Here is a 20,329-nt window from a genome sequence, read left to right on the forward strand (position 1 = left end):
GTTCAAGACACTACTCTTGGCGGAATCCATAGAGATAAATCCATTTGGAGAAGTTCAATATGTTTCCCAAGAATCTGGTAGGGAATTAAATAGAAGCAACCCTTGAATTTCTTCATTAAATTTGATGCCATAGATGATAATTGGTTCATGATCCCTTGAAAGTTATTCAGATGGTCTGTCATTAGTGAGCCATTATTATACTATAAACTCAACATATGTTTTATTAAGAACTTTTGTTGGGTTCGATCATTTTCCCAATAAATATAGTTACCACATATTAAAGTAAATCTTTTCTGATGTGGAAGTTTCGACTCTGCTTCAACCATATAGCATACTCAGATTTAACCTTGGATCTGATACCTGTTTGTTGGGAAAATGTGGACAAACACAAAAATATATATGGTAAAAGTAAGTGAAACAAATGGGAAAATAATGATACCTAGAATTTAACGTGGAAGCCCTTCTAAATAAGGGAAAAATCACAGGCCAAGAGGAGCAATTGATATTACCATAGTAAGGAATTTTACACTGTGTAGTAACGAATACAATACAAAAAATGACTACTATACTCAAAAGGAACAACACTCTTTTAGTTTCCACCTTACTAAAATATCGCTCAAACTTTATTTTCCTTCACAAGCTATTTTTCTTATATAGTCTATGGAATAACTCACTTTGCTCTCAAAATGGTTTTTCTCTCTAACTTTGTGTGTTTTACAAATGAGAAAGAATGATATATTTAGAGAAGGAGAAAACCATGTCTATGTCACTAATGACATAGATAATATAGCAAAGTAAAAAAAGAGTTGCTAATTTTACCAATTTGACAACCACCAAATCATTTATTTTCAACTCTAATTACTATTCCTTTAAAAAAAAACTTGTAGCAATGGAATAGCAAAAGTTGACCAAAAATTTGTGGGATGGACTCAACACATTCAACTATCTTCATAACAATGGATTGAACAAATGCTTGACATTACAAATTGAAACATTGAAAGCAAAACAATTTAATTATAAAATAATTTCATCGTGTGTACATAAGTCTTGCGGAGGGCAAAGATGTTGCCTTCTGTGTTATTTGAAGAACAAGTATGGTCTCTATTCCCTAAAGAGTGTACTTCAGAAATCCGAGGACCGTAGGAGTCGTATGGCGATGCAAATGAAGTAGTTGATCCATATTGTGAGGTACTGCAGTATGTTGGCATAGGCCTGTGTGGAGGGAGAGTGGCAAATGGAGCTTCAAAATTAAGCACCTGAATTGCTTGCCTTTTTAAGGCCTGTAATTGTTATCTGTATTAGAACACCATAAACAAATAATTTGTAAGCTCTCCACCTCCTCTTCATTGAACTATGATGAGAGTCTAAGATCAACTGCATCACTAATATTTTCCATCTTGTAAAGTTTCCAAACCCAGTCAACAATATTTACTTGATGCTCCTCAGCTTTAGGATCAATAGGTTTCCTTCTATAAGTTATTTTTAATGCTTCAACACTAAAACTATGGGTGTATGTTTCCTTGCTAGCTTTGCCAGTGGTTACACATTCAAGAGCCCTGCAACCAATCGTGCCTACCAAAACTGTTGTTTGAGATCCCTTATCATGGTCAACGAGCCTAGCTAACAAAAATCCCCAAGTTTGGCATTGAAATTGGAATCCAACATAATATAGGAGTTGTTCTGATTCTTCATGTTGATAAAACAACACTAAGGCCAAGCCTTGAGAAATCTTGAATCTTATTGTACATGTAAAATGGCTTTGTCCCTTGAAAAGATTGTAATCTAAGCTTCCATTAGGCATAAACTCATAGATATGTAGAAGTTTTTCTTTTTTGATGGCACCGACCAATGAGTTGCACGATATGTTTATGTCTTATCCGAGTGATAATCCTAACTTTTGATGCATACTCTTTTATTTATTGCTTTGTCTACCTTGAAATCCTCTTAACATCAATATAGGAGTTGGATTCATTCATATATCTTTTACAAACATATCCAAACCCACCCTGGCCAAGCATCTCTTCCCGTGAAAATTTATTTGTTTATCTAACCAACTCACTTTACAAAACCTTCTTTGGTCTTGTGCTTCCTTCAAATTCATTAGTCATCGAACCATCAATAATATCATCATCATCTTCATCTTCTCTCACCTTCCTATTTCTTAAAAAATGCAAACAATATAAAAACAAATAGTTCTATCAAAACACAAAAACCAAAAATCAATCCAATCACTACTCCTAACTTATTTTTGCTTTGAAGTATCCTCTGGCACATGGCTTTGTAGGGGTACATCTGGATTTAGCATAGGTCTTGGTAGGGGTATATTTGGATATAGCACAAGGCTTTGTAGGGTTACATATAGATTAAGCACAGGGCATGGTATATGTATATCTGGATCAGTTATGTTGCCATAATAGTTTAAGGAAGAAGTAAAATTCCAAGAATATATGGTATGTATTGCACAGAAGGTTCCTATTGCACTTGAGAAGCCAACAGTTACCCACACTGCAAATATTCCTTTATATAAAGTATGTAAGATAGGTTCTACAGGATGGTGAAAAAAATAGTATTCCATTGTTGTGTGAAACCAGTACAGACAACACTAAGATTTTTTGAGATTGAATTATAAGTAATCCAGGCATCGTACCATTGGGAGTGCCGCTAAACTAGGTCACATTAGAAACAGGTTGAATAGAGTTGATATTGATACCCACATGATCACCCCGTGGATCATAATAGTTGGTAAAAATGTCAAATTCGACAGCAACAAAATGGTGATTTTTTGATGAATATTGTTGATCAACATATGCAAGGCCAAGTCCCTCTCCTGCAGTAAAGTGTTTATCGGGAATTACTGAACCTGCAGGGGAGAGGAAAAAATTAAGACCATCAGAATATAAGTTTCTGCCATGAGAATTGAATCTGAAGGAAAAATGCATTCAGAAATCTATGACATTCCCAGAGTCCTTGTCTCTTATATAAAGTGTTTTAGAATATGTAGCTCAGCCTATGTAGAAGTCTGAACTGTTTTTGGTGAGCTAAATTACACTGTTTTTTGAATAAGCATCTGCTTCATATGTTATATTCTCATTATTGGAACTGAAACTATCAAAATTGAAGGAGAGTGAGATACAAAGGGAGTCGCCAACGCCGAGTTTAAGATGAAGGAGGCCATCACTTCCTTATATTGTCGTCTTATGGGCGAGCTTAGCACAATCGATACACTAAAGGTCGAAGTGAAAAAACTCAAGAAAGGTGTGGTGATTGGAGGATCTACATCACCCGACCGTGATAGAGAGCCCAGGGTTGATGATACCAAGACACCAATATTCAAGGGCGTCCGTGACGCTGAAGAGATTGATAAATTTCTATGGCAGTTAGGATATTACTTCAAGTGTAGTCAGGTTAGAAGCGACGAGAATAAGATCAACATTGTCGTGTTGTAACTGTCAAAGATAGCTATGCTATGGTGAAGGTGCAAAGAGTTCGAGACTGGGAAAGAGACGTGCACCATGAACATGTGGGAGCAATTCTGCGAATCATTCAAGAAAGTCTTCTTCCCTAGCAAGGTCATGTATGAGATTAAGCGCATGTTCTATGAATTGTAGAAAACGGGAATTATTGGGGCATACGTAAAGGAGTTCTTCCAGCACTGCACGATGATCAACCCCTACCTTCAACATCTCATGGTCATGGAGCGGGAAGGGTCATGCATGGTACCTCTAGCGAAGGTGCCAAAAAAATGATACGCCCACTTATCGGCCATGTAGATGGTGAAGGTCCTAAATAAAGAAGAACCTACGTTTCTGGATACCATTGTAGTTTCAGGAAAAGACAATGGTAATATGGAGTCCTTGCAACCAATCAAACAGAAGTTTCTTAGAGAAAACAAAGACGTGATGCCGGATTACTTGCCGAAGAACCTACCTCCGAGGCGCGAGGTAGATCACAGAATAAAGTTGGAGGCCAGAGCCAAGCCACCCACACATGCACCTTATCGTATGGCTCCGCCTGAGTTAGGGGAGCTAAGGAAACATTTGAATGAGATCCTCGAGGTCGGTCACCCGTCCATCCAAGGCACCTTATGGCACGCCAGAGCTATTCCAGAAGAAGAAAGACAGGTTGTTGCACTTATGCGTTGACTATCGGGCGCTCAATAAGGTAACAATAAAGAACAAATATAATATCCCACTAATTGTAGACTTGTTTGATAGACGGGAAGACCATGTACTTCACCAGGATGGATCCTAGGAAGGCTACTACCAAGTATGTGTCGAGGAAGGAGAACGAGCCAAATATAACGCACATGACCTGAGATGCATCATACGAGGGGTTGGTGATGCCATTCGACTTAGCAACCACACCTGCCTTCTTTTGCATGCTGATGAACAAGATATTTCATCCCCACTTGGATGAGTTTGTCATAATGTACTTGGATGACATATCATCTATAGAAGCACATTGGAAGAGAAGGTGGACAATTTGAGGAAAGTCTTCCAAGTCGTATGGGAGAACTAGCTCTATGTCTAGCGGGAGAGGTGCGAGTTCTCCCAGCACGAGGTGTACTTGTTAGGCCATGTTATCAGCCAGGGCAAACTACGATGGACGAGGCAAAGAGTCATGCTATCCAGGAGTGAGAGGCGCCCACGAATGTGACTTAGCTACATTCTTTCCTTGGACTTGCGAACTACTATCGCAGGTTTATTAATGGCTACTCTGCTAAAGACACTGTGCTGACTAAGGTGTTAAAGAAGAATAAGTCATGGGTTTGGAGCGAGGATTGCCAAAGAGAGTTTGAATGTCTCAAGGCCGCAGTGACGAAAGAGTTGGTCTTGACACTTCCCGACATCTCCAATTCTTTCAAAATACATACAGATGCATCTGAATTTGCCATTGTGGGAGTGTTAATACAAGATATACACCCAATATCATTCGAAAGCCGTAAGCTAAATGAGACCGAACGACGTTACATAGTGTAGGAGAAAGAGATGATGGTCATTGTACATAGCCTACGCACATGGAGACACTAATTACTGGGCTCCAAGTTCGTGCTTAAGACCGACAACGTGGACACTAGCTACTTTCAATCACAAAAAAATATCACCCCAAAGTAAGCTAGATGGAAAGACTTTTTGGACGAGTTTGACTACGTCTTAGATTACAAGCCAGGAAGAGGCAATGTCGTGGCCGACACACTAAGTAGGAAGGCCGAACATGCTTCCATCATTACAACTCACTATGACATTCAAGATGCAGTCAAGGATGGCATGCAATACGATCAAGAGACCAAGAATCTGATGGAATTGACTGCCCAAGGTAAAACCAAATGCTTTTGGGTAGAATATGGTCTTTTGCTCACTACAAGTCGAAGGGTCTACATGCCCAAGTTTGGGTCTATCAGGCGGAACATCATTAAGGAAAGCCAATATACACCATGGGATGGGCATCCGGGGTAGAGACGTACGAGGGCGTTGATTAAGGCTATTTACTTTTGGTTGCACATGCGGGATGACATCGAGTGCTATGTGCATACTTTTCTTGTGTTCCAACAAGACAAGGTGGAACAAAGGCATCCGGGAGGATTAAAAGATCCACTACCCATATCATAGGGCCCATGGGAGAGAGTGACTATGAATTCATCACTTCCTTGACTAAGTCCGACATGTTTGGTATGATCATGGTCGTGGTGGATAGGTTTTTAAAGTATACTACCTTTATTCCCACCACAGCCGGTTGCACCGCAAAGGAGGCTGCTCGATTATTCTTCAAGACCGTGCTGAAATATTGGGGGATGCCAAGACATATCATTAGCGACCGAGACCTCCGTTTTATCGGGAACTTTTTGAGAGAGTTGTTCGAGATAGTTGGCACGAAGCTTCACTTCTCCACAAGTTTCCACCTGCAGACTGACGGCCACACGGAATGTGTCAAAGACCTATTGGAATGCTACTAAGGCAATTTGTTAGTGCGAATCAGAAGAATTGGGCTAGACTCCTAGACATAGCGAAATTTTCCTATAATCCCTAGAGGAGTGAGTCCATTGGGCGCACACCATTTTAGCTGGCGATAGGCCAGCAGACCCAAACTCTGCATTCTTTGTTTGCTGATTTTTAGGATAACAGTTTGGGTTTCTACTATCTTGCCAAGGGAAGGGGGGAGCAGCTTGACACTGCCAAGTCCTACTTTGACAAGGCAGCCAAAAGGATGAAGAAGTTCGCTGACCGCATGCATCATGACACGGACTATAAAGAAGGCAACATGGTCTTGGTGAAATTCAACCCAAGATAATTCAAGGCACTAAGAGGTGTCCATCAAAACTTAGTGCGCAAATATAAGTTTCCGTTCAAGATCGTTGCCAAGGTGGGCAATATCTCGTACAAGTTGGAGTTACCTTCACACTTCAAGATCCATCCGGTGTTTCATGCGAGCATCCCAAGACGTATAATATCCTAGATGTAACTGATCATAACAAGCACCCATTATTGTTGCCGCCTAACACGACTGGGAGATTGAGGCTATCAGATATTATAGAGCCAAATGGAAGTGAGGTAAACAAGCCTGCGTCGTGTTCCTGGTGCATTGGAAGGGAAAAACTCTATGGGAGGCCACACGGGAGAAAAATGAAGTTGTGAGAATTCAAGGACAAAGTCTAGGAGTTGTTGCAGCAATGCGCCGTTGTCGTTGTATCATCAGGTGGTGGAGCGTGTGACGTCCTACTAGAATAACATCCTGATTACACATCCGGATAGGGGCAAAATGTTCTAGAGTTGTGCGGAGGACTCTAAAACCTTTTGGAAGTCTCAAGAAGGCTAGAGAAGGTCCCAAAGGATTGTAGAATTCTCTAGCAAGGGGACCAAAGTGTAAGTATCTTTGGGACATGTCAAATAAATATTAATTGCACTTTGTTCCTTAGGAAGTAATATAAATAGAAGTGCCCCTCATTTTCAAAGGCACCAAGAAAATTGTAACTCTGGAACCTTGGGAAGCGACATGCTACTACGATTTGACTGGAGTCGGGCAAAAATTGCTTTCAAGGTAGTGTTTTCCATTGACACAGTGTTGGTAATAAGTTATTTATTATTTTACAGTTCCAATTTAATATCAATATTGTAGTATTTTACCAAACAACGTGTACATCAAGTCCAAAGATGAATAGTAATGACAAAATGAATAAAAGTTTGGTCCTCAGAACATGAGGACTCACCAATCTTCAAATCTATCATAAAGATCCCTAGCCGTGGGAGTGCGAACCTGGAGTATCAGACCCTACATTTGGATCGTAAATGTAAGCAAGAGTATTCTTTTGTACAAAGATACAATAAATATGAAAGACATGCATAAAAATTTTGAAATCATGCTAAAAACACGCATTTTCATGATATGTGTCACACCCGGATATTGTAATCCGAATGCAACCGGTGTTGTTAACCTATCAGAGGTTGCAGACTAGCATATTTTTAGATTTCATCACAATCATATAGTCAAATGTACTAAGCTATATAATAAATGTAGCATCCTCAAACTCAAGAGGACCTGCCAAAGTCTGGTGATCTCTAATCCAAATCGCTTCTTCGAGTCCTTAATCTTCTCTAGAACCCGCGCCAGTAGAAAAAGTAATAATACATGAAATAGTACACACTTGACTAAATATGGGTGTATTCACATAAACACTTAAGGACTATGCATGATCCAGGAAAGCTCTTCCTAAAGGAACATGTCCATTCTAGAAAGTTAAGTCACTTTACATTCTTAAATTGTTACTTATGATTCACGCTATGAATGTGACATGTTCACATGAAATTAAGGCATATTTCTCATTTTATATATGAACATAAGACCTTCGAATCATGAAAATAACTTTAGAAGAACATAAACAAAACTTATTATTTTTGCTCCCTTAGGCCGAGAGTTCACCTCTAAAGCATTAGTTTATTTTTAAGTCTTTTTCATCTTTCTGTTGTAAAGTTCAATGATCTCCTTTGGTCCTATGTTTTAGTTAAAAGTTCAATTATTCATTGTAGTCCTATACCTACAATGAATCGAGTGTGTAACTCACAAGACTAAGAAAATGATTTGACTACTCGACTCATGAGCCATATTTCTCATTCTTTTTAAATTGGGCATGAATATATTTATAAGCCAGTCTTTATTGTCTATGCCATTTGATTGATTATTTGAGATATATAGATCTGGTGACATATATTCATACTCCAATATTAGAATAAACCAGTAACTTGTAAAAATGTCATTCTTATCAAAACGGTGATTCACTAGTTAAGGTGAACCAAATTCTGTTTCTACCCCACACCGAAAGGGGGGTTCACCGGCTTGATTGAAACCAAGTCAGTGTATTTACCACACCTTAAAGAGGGGTTCATGGCTGTAGTGACCCAAATTCTTTCCTGGGTTTTAACCGACATAGATCAGGTAAGCTAAACATGAAATCCAGTTTTTCTCCCACACCGAAGAGAGGGGGAATCACCGGCCAAAGTGAAACCTACTGCTTGTGTACCTTTATGCTGGCAAACAAAGTTCGAAGACTAGGAGACGTACGGAGACCCTGGTCCACCTGGGTCGTAATCTTATCTCATGAGTCTTACATGTGCCGGTACAAGCTCATTGCTAGTCTATAGGTGCTAAGCTCAAATCAATTTTATTTTATTATCTTTTAGAATTGACTCAAACATTATGAAAGCTTGATTGTAGTTATGAGGTATACTTTAATCTTCGCATGACTGGTCATCCCTTTATTTGCTTGATGAATATGAACTTAAGTCTTACATTATCATCATGGTGCGAGTAACACTTGACTTATGGAATCTACCACCCTCTTATGTGAGTATTTTCGAGATAATCGATTAAGTATAATTGAGAATTTTCTCACTTCTTTTAACACTCTATATTAGTTCAATTTCATAACTTAAGCTTTTAGTTATTTCATTACTCACCTTAACTTATTCAACGTTTATTGGTAGTCTTGTGCAATTCTAAATAAAGTTATAACTACTTATACAATGCTATTACGTTCATATGTTTATGTGGATAGGGTATGTTGGGACTTGTCCCATTAATTGGAATACCCTATGTTATGAATTCATTGATGTAGAGTTTGGTATCACTTTACATGATTTTGAAGTAAGATGATTTGACATAGTTTTACAAGCTAATTTGTTGACATAAATCACAATTTTACCAGTTACTTGTCATAACATTAACACAAGCCATGCCAATTACTTCATAAATACATTGTAATAATCGATCATGTTAAACAATCCAACTTTAAACCTTTGATTAGCTTATAAAACAATTTAATGAATAACCTATAACAATTTCATCTTCTTGAACACTAGTAGGCATTAAAACATTCAACATCTTATTTAATAACACCCTAAGTATTCGGATCTAACATGTTAGTTTCATTCGACATATAAATCACTAAAACATACACATAAAGATCAGTTAGAAAAACATACAATCAATATGCTCTAATTTCGCTATTCTTGACTTCAAAATTTTTGAAAATCCTCTTGGAGAAAGGAATTCAGTAGAGAAAACCCATACCATACTATAGAATTAAATCTATGAAGATCACCTTGCACTTCACACGAAAACCTTGAAGAACTTCCTTGAAATCGTCTATGGTTTCTTTATGTTTTCACTTGTTTTTAGTTGTAGCATTTTTGATAAATAATGTTAGTCTATGTCTTTAAAAAGAACTGAATGTTAACTAATTCAATATTACATTATATAAATTACTAAAATAACTTAATTATCTAATTACCAAAATAACCCTCCTAAATCCACTAAAAAAAAGAACGCTTCACCTAAACGAAATGTGAAAATTGCTTAGTGGTTTCGGTTTTGTCCATATAAATTAATCAATTAAGTTCCTAATTTAATTAATTAAGTATCCTAGGGTATTTACTAAAGTTTCCCTAAGTTGTTAGGAGCATAATTAACCCTATGGACCATCCTAGGTTAGGTATTAGGTTGTCTATTAGTTAGTTACACGATTTGGTGTCACCCAACTAGGTCTTAGGTTTTCGGATCCCCTAATTAGTTATTTTTGGTTTTTCCTAGGTTAGTTAGTTAGTTAGGGTCTAGCACCAGTTAGGGAGCTTTATCCCATGTGGCTGGACCCTGGCGTGAGCCTGTCCCCAACCGCTCTAACCGAATCAGTTAGAGTGGTTCCTTTGTTGATTCCACGTGTGTTTACCATGTGCTTGCACAGGTGTTGCGTGTACTTTCCTAACTAACTATTCTGGAAGGTGCATTTGGAATGTTTACTTATTGTCCATAGGATCCTCAGTATGTCCTTGGGCATTGCTTAATATACATGATCATTTTAAATGGTTATGTGTTATGGTACGTAGGCTTGACGCTTGGATTCCTAGTACCTAATGTGTTGAGTTCAACGTCAATGATTTTAGCTTAGGGTCTTCATTGAAGGCAAAATTCATAAACAAGCTAGGGTAATATTTTAAATACTTGTGTATACATTGAAATTGGCTAACTTCCTCAATCCATATTCTATAATATGCCCAATATTTTTCAATTTGGGCATTGAAATTCCTACGTACCCCAATACGCCTTCTTAAAATCTTACTAGGCTCTTCACTAGACATGTACATTTTCTGAAATGTTACATTATCCTCCCTTAATAACATTCGTTCCCTAATCACACTATACATGTGTTGAATCAAAGAGGGTATTTTCGAAAAAACACATTAACATACTTGAAATTTTACTTTGTGAATATATGATTCACAACTTACTTTTGATGATGCACATTAATCTAAGCATATTTGAAGATTCATATCTGAGATTGAAGAACTTCCTTCTCAATCTTACTTAAACTTACTGCACATCACACTCATGCAACACATAAATCACGCAAACGCTATACAAAAACAGCAACATGAATGCAAGCATGAACTCATATTAACTCATATGCTGCAAGTATAAAACTTACAGTTATGGACTTTGAATGACAAAACTGCCTAATGCAGTAAGATTTATAGTCTCATTAACGAAATTGGACTAACGGAGAGTATATATAACCTTAAGAACTGAATAAGTGAGGGTAACGGGATCTCACATCGGCCTCGACATCTCATGTTTCTCCCACAACAAGGTGTTTCCTCCATAACACCTTTACGGTGGCAACCTTCTTGTTCCGTAACCGTTTCACTTACCGATCTAAAATTTCAACGGAAACCTCTTCGTAAGAAAGGTTCTCATCGACTCCTAACCCTTAGATACATTTTGTTGGCTTTCAGATTGTAATATATTTGTCTTGTTGGATTTGAACCATGCCATTTCCATTTCAACTCTAACTCATTTGGAAACTGAAACCTTACTACCCTATTTCGATAGTTTGTGGTAGTATAGCATTCATGGGGCAAATCCATACCCAAATTTGTAACAAAATCAAGCATGGTTAATTCTATTAGATCCGCATAAGTAACTCTATCAAGAATAGTTATTGGGGAAGCTCTATATACCCTTTAGGCTCTGATACTCTCTCCTATAGGAGTACTAACTAGAAATGGCTCATCTTATATCTCACGAAGCAAGTCAAATTTACTAGCTACTAACGGAATAACAAACGACAAGCTAGATCGTGAATCTATCAATGCATAAACATGAAAAGAAAATACAAGAAAGTGACAAGTAACCACATCCGCGAACTTATCTTGTTCAGCTCTTCCTTTCAACACATTGCACCCGATTTCTCTTGGGAGGTTCGTCTACAGCAGTAGGATTAGGCCGAGGTTGAGTATCTGCCTTGGCCTGATTCTTCTCATTTGGGTAGTCCCTTACCATGGGCCTACTCTTACCACATCTATAGCATCCATTAAATTCTACCATGCACTCCCCTCCATGCGAATGGCTACACTTACAACACATCTTTCTGTCACGCTGGGCATTACTATCATTGCCCTTCTTGTGAAGACCATGTCTTGAGTCTGGCGCCTTAGACCACACGACCATCCTAATTCTTCTGTTCATTTTTCTCCATGTACACACAAGAAGGAAGTTAGATGCTAGAATGACACAAAATGTCAAAGATCTAGGTAGCACGATAAAGAGCAGAAGAAGGGAAGATTCCTAACATCACAAAGTCTCTAAGTCATGATTGCAGTGCACTTCACAACCATAAGTTAGAAACTATGCAACGTGGTTTTGTTGAGACTTAGTTCCTAGGTAATTTAACCTCATGCTCTAATACCAATTTTTTCACACCCGGATTCTCGAATCCGAATGCAACCGGCGTCGTTAACCTCTCAGAGGTCGCAAATAAGACTCTTCTTAGCTTTCATCAGAATCATATTTTGCAAAAAATTTAAAACTTTTTAAAATATAGTGAAGTTAACTTAGACTTCATATAATACTGCATAAGTGTAATATTCTAATAAGCTCAAACTATGAAATCATCTATCAATAGATTAAACAAATAAAACGATGGATCATAATAATAATAATAGTTTGCCAAATTGTCTTTCTTACAAACGCTTGAAAAAATGATTAAAATGAAACGCTAGGGACAGCACCCACTAGCTATATCTAATGTACTATGATATAATAGTAAATGTAGCATCCTTGAACTCAAGAGGACCTACCAAAGTCTATAAATCACTAATCTAAACCGTTTCATCTAGTCTTCAATCTTCTCTATAACTTGTGCCTATAAAAATAGTAATAATATATAGGGTTAGTACACACTTGTACTAAGAATATCAATATTCTCTAGAACTTATGCCTATAAAAATAGTAATAATATGTAGGGTTAGTACACACTTGTACTAAGTATAGGTGTAGGCACATAAACACCTAAGGACTATGCATGATCAAGGAAAACTCTTCCTAAAGCAACATGTCATTTCTAGAAAGTAAAGTCACTTTACTTTCTTAAATCGTTACTTATGATTTATGCTATGAATATGATTTTTTCTCATGCAATTAAGGCATACAACTCATTTCTACCACATCTATAGCATCCATTAAATTCTACCATGCACTCCCCTTCATGCGAATGGCCACACTTACAACACATCTTTCTGTCACGCTGGGCATTACTATCATTGCCCTTCTTGTGAAGACCATGTCTTGAGTCTGGCGCCTTAGACCACACGACCATCCTAATTCTTCTGTTCATTTTTCTCCATGTACACACAAGAAGGAAGTTAGATGCTAGAATGACACAAAATGTCAAAGATCTAGGTAGCACGATAAAGAGCAGAAGAAGGGAAGATTCCTAACATCACAAAGTCTCTATGTGATCATTGCGGGTGCACTTCAAAACCAAAAGTTAGAAACCATGAAACATGGTTGTGTTGAGCCTTAGTTCCTAGGTAATTTAACCTCATGCTCTAATACCAATTTTTCACACTAGGATTCTCGAATCCAAATGCAACTGGTGTCGTTAACCTCTCACGGGTTGCAGACTAAACTCTTCTTAGCTTTCATCACAATCATACAGTTTAATTTGCGAAAAATTTAAAACTTTTTAGAATATAATGAAGTTAAATTAGACATCATATAATACTGCATAAGAGTTATATTCTAATAGGCTCAAACTAAGCAACAATCTATCAATAGATTAAACAAATAAAATGATGGATCATAATAATAATAATAGTTTGTCAAATCGGCCTTCTTACAAACGTTTGAAAAAAGGTTTTAAATGAGATGCTAGGGACAGCACCCACTAGCTGTATCTAATGTACTAAGCTATAATAATTAATGTTGCATCCTCGAACACAAGAGGACCTACCAAAGTCTGGAAATCGCTAATCCAAACCGCTTCGTCTAGTCTTCAATCATTTCTAGAACTTGTGCCTATAAAATAGTTATAATATATGGGGTTAGTACACACTTGTACTAAGTATGGGTGCATGCACATAAACACTTAAGATCTATGCATGATCAAGGAAATCTCTTCCTAATGCAACATGCCATTTCTAGAAAGGCAAGTCACATTACTTTCTTAAATCGTTACTTATGATTCATGATATGAATATGACATTTTCTCATGCACTTAAGGCATACAACTCATTTTTTATATGAACATAAGACCTTGGAATCATGAAAATAATTTTAGAACAACTTAAACAAAATATAATATTTTTGCTCCCTCAGGCCGAGAGCTCACCTCTCCAGCCTTAGTTTATTTTTTCAGGATTTTTTGTCTTTCTGTTGTGTAGTTCAATGATCTCCTTTGGTCCTATGTTTTACTTACAAGTGCAATGATTCATTGTAGTCCCATACCTACAATGAATCGAGTATGTAACTTACAATACTAAGGAAATGATTTGACTACTCTACTAATGAGTTATACTTCTCATTCTTTGTTAAATTTGGCATGAATATACTTATAAGACAATCTTTAATGTCTATGCCTTTTTATTGATTATTTGAGATATATAGATCTGGGATTCGTACTCCAATATTAGAATAAACCACTAACTTGTCAAAACATCATTCTTATCAACATTAATGATTGGCATTCTTAAGCTCTTCCTTTACTTAGTTCACTATGAACGTACATTTCTAATTCTTTACTCTGTTGATCACTTTGAACATGGTACTTTCATTATTTTTTACTCTATTAATGAATTCTTTAAAAGTAAAGAAAGTAGATCATGTGAGATAACATGAATTCTACTGTCTCCCCCACTTCAAAAAGAGGTGGTTCACTTGTTAAGGTGACCCAAGTTCTGTGTCTACCCCACCTAAAAAGGGGGTTCATAGATATAGTGACCCGAATACTTTCCTGAGCTTTAACCGACATAGATCATGTGATCTAAACATGAAATTCAGTGTCTCCCCCACACCGATGAGAGGTGGAATCACCGGCCAAAGTGAAACCTACTGCTAGGGTACCTTTATGCTGGCAAATATAGTTTGAAGACTAGGAGACGTATGGATACCCTAGTCCACCTGGGTGGTGATCTCATCTTATGAGGCTTACGTGTGCTTACACAAGCTCATTGTTAGTCTATCGGTGCTAAGCTCAGATCTATTTTATTTTATTATCCTTTTGAGTTGACTCAAACATTATGAAAGCTTGATTCTAGTTATGAGGTATACTTAACTCTATGCATGACTTGTCATCCCTTTATTTGCTTGATGAATATGAACTAAAGTCTTACATTATCATCATTGTTCAACTGAGATTTGTCTCACTGACTCTAGCACCCTCCTTTGTGAGTATTTTTGAGATAAACGATTAAGTGTAATTGAGACTTTTGTCACTTCTTTTAACACTCTATATTAGTTCAATTTCTTAACGTAAGATTTTAGTTATTTCATTACACACCTTAACTTGTTCAATATTTATGGTAGTTTTATACAATTCATTATGAAAGTTATAACTACATATACAATGCTATAATATTCATAAGTTTATGTAGATAGGGTATGTTGGGACTTGTCCCATTGATTGGCATAACCTATGTTATGAGTTCATTGATGTAGAGATTGGTATCACTTTACATGATTTTGAAATAATATGATTGGACATAGTTTTACTAGCTAATTTATTGACATAAATCACAATTTCAGCAGTTACTTGTCATAACATTATCACAAGCCATGCCAATTACTTCATAAATACATTATAATAATCAATCATGTTAAACAAGCAAACTTTAAATCTTTGATTAGCCTATGAAACAATTCAATGAATAACCTATAACAATTTCATCTTCTAGAACAAATTAGGCATTACAACATTCAATATATCATTTAATAACATTCTAAGATTCCAGATCTAACATGTAAGTTTCATTCAACATATAAATCACTAAAACATACACATTATGATCAGTTAGAATCACATTCAATCAATATGCTCTAGTTTCGATATTCTTGACTTCAAAATGATTGAAAAGCCTCTTGGATAAAAGAATCCAGGAGAGAAAACCCATACCTTACTGTAGAATCAAATCTACGAAAATCACCTTTCAATTCGCACAAAAACCTTGAAAAACTTGCTTGAAATCGTCTAGGGTTTCTTTACGTTTTCACTTGTTTTTAGTTGTAGCGTTTTTGATGAATAACGTGAGTCTAAGTCTTTAAAAAGAAATTAATGTTAATTAATTCAATATTAGACTATATAAATTAACTAAAATAACTTAATTAGCTAATTACCAAAACACCCGTCCTAAATTGACTAGAAATAAAATAATGCTTAACTTAATCGAAATCTAGAAATTGCTGAGTGGTTTCGGTTTTGTCCATATAAACTAGTTAATAAAGTTTCAAATTTAATTAATTAAGATTCCTAGGGTAATTATTAAAGTACCCCTATGTTGTTAGGACCATAACCAACCCTTTGGACCATCATAGGTTAGGTACTAGGATGTCTCTTAGTTAGTTACACGATTTGGTGTCACCCTAGTAGGTCTTAGGTTTTCGGGTCCCTTAGTTAGTTATTTTTCGTTGGTCCTAGGTTAGATAGTTAGTTAGGTCAGTTAGTTAGGGTCTAGAACATATTAGGGAGCTTGGTCCCATGTGGCTAGTCCCTGACGTGCGCTGTCCCCAACCACTCTAACCAAATCGGTTAGAGTGGTCCCTTGGTCGATTGCACGTGTGTTTTCCATGTGATTGCACATGTGCTACGTGTACTTTCATAACTAACTATTATGGAAGGTTCATTTGGAATGTTTGTTGAGTGTACTTTCATTTGTTCCAAGGATCCTCAGTATTTCCTTGGGTATTGCGTAATATACATGATCATTTTAAATGGTTATGTGTTATGATACCTAGGATTGAGGCTTGGATACCTAGTACCTAATGTGTTGAGTTGAGCATCAATAGTGTTAGCTTAGGGTTTTCATTGAAGGCACAATTCATAAACAAGCTTGGGTTATATTTTAAATACTTGTGTATACATAGAAATTGGCTAACATCCTTAAGCCAATATTCTATAATATGTCCAATATTTCTCTATATTGGGCATTGGGCTTCCTATTTACCCCAATACGCATTCTTAAAAACCTTCTAGGTTCTTCACTTGACAAGTACATTTTCTGTAATGTTACAAAATGTAATGACTAAACTAAACATGAATTAAAAGAGTGTGAAAACATAAATCATAAGGTAAACACGGTTATTGAAACTAACATATTTAAACATTCATAAGACACTTCAAGAAGTATTCTTAGTTCATTATTGTGGGAGATTTACTTTTAATTGAAATGCTAGACCATGTGACCTATTAACAAACAGTGTCTATCCCACACTGAAAATAGGTGTCCTACTTTCAAAGGTAAAACCATGAACTTCTATATATTGTGGATCCACTAGATAATGTCTATCTAAGACAATCATCTTATGCAACACGTAGGTATGTGGTATAGAGATTTCTACTAGAAACTTGTTCTCTACTAATTTAACATCCTGTATACAAAAACATACCGCAGTGCTTATTTTGAGATGTTGCAGGTGCGACTTACGGCCGCCACCCAAGGACCATAGAGTGACCCAAGGTCTATGCTGGTGTCCGTGGTTTGCATCCGCAAATCTATCCTAGAAGCCCCAGGTTAAATTTGCTAAGCATCTCTTCCCGTGAAAAGTTATTTGTACATAAGACCAATTTAGTGTACAAGAACTTTTTTCTCATGTGCTTCTTTCAAATTCATAAGTCAGGGATCCATCAATAATATATCTTCATATTCTCTCACCTATATCTTTATCCAAAATGCAAATAATATAAAAATAGCTACAACTATCGAAACACACCTAGAAGAAATCAATCTAATCATTAATCTTGACTTATTTTTTCTTAAAGAATCCTCTGGCACAGGGCTTGGTAGGTGTACATCTGGATGTTTTCTGTTGTTATTATATTTGAAAGAAGAAGTAAAATTCGAAGAATATATAATATGTATTTCAATGAAGTTTCTTGCTGCACCTGTGAAGCCAAAAATGACCCATTATGGCAAATATTCTCTTAGATCAATATTGTAAGATAGGTTCTACAGGAAGGTGACTATAGTATTCACTTGTTTTTTGAAACCAGTGAAGACAACACTAAAATTTTTTGTGATTGAATTATAAGTAATCCAGGCATTAGTTTACGTACCATTGGGAATTCTACTAAACCTGTTCACAGTAGCATAGGATTGCATGGAGTTGACATCAATACCTACATGATCACCCCGTGTATCATATTAGTTAGTATAGATGTCGAACTCAACTACAACAAAATGGTGATTTCTCAGTGAATATTGATTATTAGCACTTCAAAGCCAAGTTCCTCTATTGCGGCAAAGAGTTTATCAGGAATTACTGAACCTTCAGCAGCGAGGGAAAATGTAAGACCATTAAAAAAAATTAATTCTTCCCAAATGAATTGATTACAAAGGAGAAATGCGTTGAGAAATCTGTGACATTTCAACAGGTATTGTCATAAAGATTGAGGGTTTTAGAATATTTAGCTCGGCCTATGCTGAGGTTTAAACCGATTTTGGTGAATTAAATTACACTATTTTCTGAATAAGCATCTGCTTCATATGTTATAATATGATCATTGGGATTAAAACTATGAAAATTGAAGGAGAGTGAAGTGACAAAGGGGATTATCAAAACAAAGTATGATAAAGATGCAAAAACAGCCATAGTTAATCAAATGTATGTTGCTACACTAGTCCAAATAATAAAGTAATGTTTTTATATTTTCAACTGGCAAAAAAGTCCTTCTATTTTCTATGTTCGTATTTTCGAGGAAGCATTGAATATATTTAATTTCTTCCTATAACATCTGTGCAAGACAAATCAATTCTTTCCTTGCTGGGCTAATCTTCTTTTCTTGATTTGATTTCTCATTAATGCGATCCAAAAATGTTGGACGTGATTGCTTCTTTAAGTTGTACCTTGACTTAAGCTTAGTGTCCTTCTCGGTTAATTTGAAGGATTCTCTTCCTTTCGTGTCTCTCTCTGATTGTTTGCAAGTGACAATATTTGATCTGGTTGACCAAAATTTTGCTTCTTTATTTCGGCAATCAACTGAACTCCATCATTTTGGGAATATGTTCTTTGTGTATAGCTCGCTCCTTTCTTGCATAAAATGACTGGTTAGTGTATGCATTTGTCATTATTGATTATGTTTGATTATAAGAGGTTAATATTTTGATTTGAGCAGCCTGAATCAACAATCCAATCAACAAGTCAATTGGATTGGATATTAAAGTTGTGAAATCTAGATCCTCGTCTTTGATAGTGAAGAAAGCTTCAGTATCCCATTCCTCATCAACCTTGGTAATGGATGCATTACATGTACATAATTCTTCAAACCACCCCTTCCACGATTTCTCTCTTTACCTTGGCTACCTTCCATCTCGTCATCGTTCTTTAGATACACTGGCACCATGCGGCATGAAATTTTAGCTTCCATTATTGACATAGAGTGAAGCTCCATCATAAGTGAAGCTTCTCCCATTTGCTTGTCCAAAGTTTCCCGTCCAGCTAGAATATTCTTGAATTCTACAATTGAAGATTTAATTTTCCATCCTTGTGTAGCAGCAATGAAGATATTCATGCTTCAAAGCATGATGATGATTCACTTCATCCTCGTCCCTCCAATTGGAGCTTGTGGATCTAACTGTGAAATGTCTCTACATAACATCTTTACCTTATAAGAGTATTGTGCAATTGTGATGTTCCATTGTGCTATCAAAATTAATTAACTCTTTAAGAGATGGAGGCTTGTGTCATTTTTTCTAATAAATAACTGGTGAATGTATCCCAATTCTTCTTTAGGGTAGTGGCATCTTATTTGTGCTCAAGCACATCCTCTTCTTCAGTCGTTGCATCTTCTACTTCTAGTTGTGCCACCTCAGTGCCATTGACAATCTCCCACAATTAATCTTTCCCTTGCATATAAGACAATATACAAGTCAATCATGTAATGTAGTTGATGTTGTTGAGCTTTTTCATTCCGCCACCAGCCTGTAGGACCGTCATATCATCGCAATAGAAAGAAAAACTACAGTAAGTGATTTTCATAGAAAAACCACGCGCTGATACCAAATGAAGAGCCGAACAAAATAATAAGTTTAATACAAAGTATTGTAGCGGAAGAGTAAGATAAGCAGTGTGTAGATAAAATGATAGATATATTTTATTCCATCGGTTAATGGTCCTATAAATACTTACAAAAATTATCAGCAACACATAAATAAGAAAACTATTACGTACTCAAGAAATATCAACCTAAAAACTTTAAGCTAAAAAATTGTTGTACCACACACTGGGTCAAATTAAAAACCAAGACTGATGTTATAGATATTTAACAAGAACTTCTTTCAAATTCATTGTTCAT

The 20,329-nt window shown here is 36.3% G+C and overlaps 1 pseudogene; it reads right to left on the reverse strand.

Moving 5' to 3' along the window:
- Positions 1 to 1,027: 1,027 nt before the first annotated feature.
- On the reverse strand, positions 1,028 to 18,627 carry LOC109121272 (L-type lectin-domain containing receptor kinase IX.1-like; annotated as a pseudogene).
- Between the last annotated feature and the right edge of the window lie 1,702 nt (positions 18,628 to 20,329).

This window comes from Solanum lycopersicum, chromosome 10, assembly GCF_036512215.1.
Source record: "Solanum lycopersicum chromosome 10, SLM_r2.1".
Classification (NCBI taxonomy): domain Eukaryota; kingdom Viridiplantae; phylum Streptophyta; class Magnoliopsida; order Solanales; family Solanaceae; genus Solanum; species Solanum lycopersicum.